Source organism: Odontomachus brunneus, unplaced genomic scaffold (genome assembly GCF_010583005.1).
Source record: "Odontomachus brunneus isolate Ranch 3 - 2012 unplaced genomic scaffold, Obru_v1 Obru_scaffold_128, whole genome shotgun sequence".
NCBI classification, from domain to species: Eukaryota; Metazoa; Arthropoda; class Insecta; order Hymenoptera; family Formicidae; genus Odontomachus; species Odontomachus brunneus.
In genome coordinates this window covers 69915-70547 of record NW_022639578.1, presented here as the reverse complement: position 1 = coordinate 70547, position 633 = coordinate 69915, and the positions used below count along the sequence as shown (strand labels likewise).

Here is a 633-nt window from a genome sequence, read left to right as displayed (position 1 = left end):
CTCTCCTGACTCGCGACGACGAAGTCGTTCTAAATTAATCACGTCTGGTCGATACAACTGATTCGACGTTTCTCGCTTCATGTCGCGTGACTCTTCACGCCGCGATCGATCGCATCGCGAGACGCGCCGTCGGACCGATCTTGCAGAATCATCGCGCTATTATTCGCAGTATTATTCAGATCTCTGCGTTCCTAAGTCACATCGATTGAGATGCGAGTCGAGCGCTCTGCAGCGTAGTCGCGGAATTTCCGCGAACTGCTTGTAATATTTAATCACAAAGCTCTAGTGCATTTTTGTATCTATATCAATCGTACAAGTCTCTTTCTTTCTCCCTCGTGTAGAAAATTAATCAATAGAAATACTAAAAATAATCCTGATTTGTTCTCTGTAAAAATGCACAAAATATTTGACCGCTCGTTTAAACATTACGCAAACTTTGCAACGCTCGAAATGCAAAAATGATAAGTAAATTTAAATCCATTATTTATGATTTTTTTTTGTTTCGTGGTGTGTGAGTAAATTCAATCAACGGATCTATTTGAATTGGACATTATATCTTCTTTTTCGAAACACTAGAAGACCTCTGTGTGAGAGAGAGAGAGAGAGAGAGAGAGAGAGAGAGAGAGAGAGAGA

At 40.6% G+C, this 633-nt stretch overlaps 1 protein-coding gene across 2 annotated transcripts in view; it reads right to left on the bottom strand.

The window, feature by feature from the left end:
* LOC116849927 (calcium/calmodulin-dependent protein kinase kinase 1) overlaps positions 1-633 on the bottom strand; it is a 119607-nt gene that overhangs the window by 56820 nt on the left and 62154 nt on the right. The window lies entirely within an intron of this gene.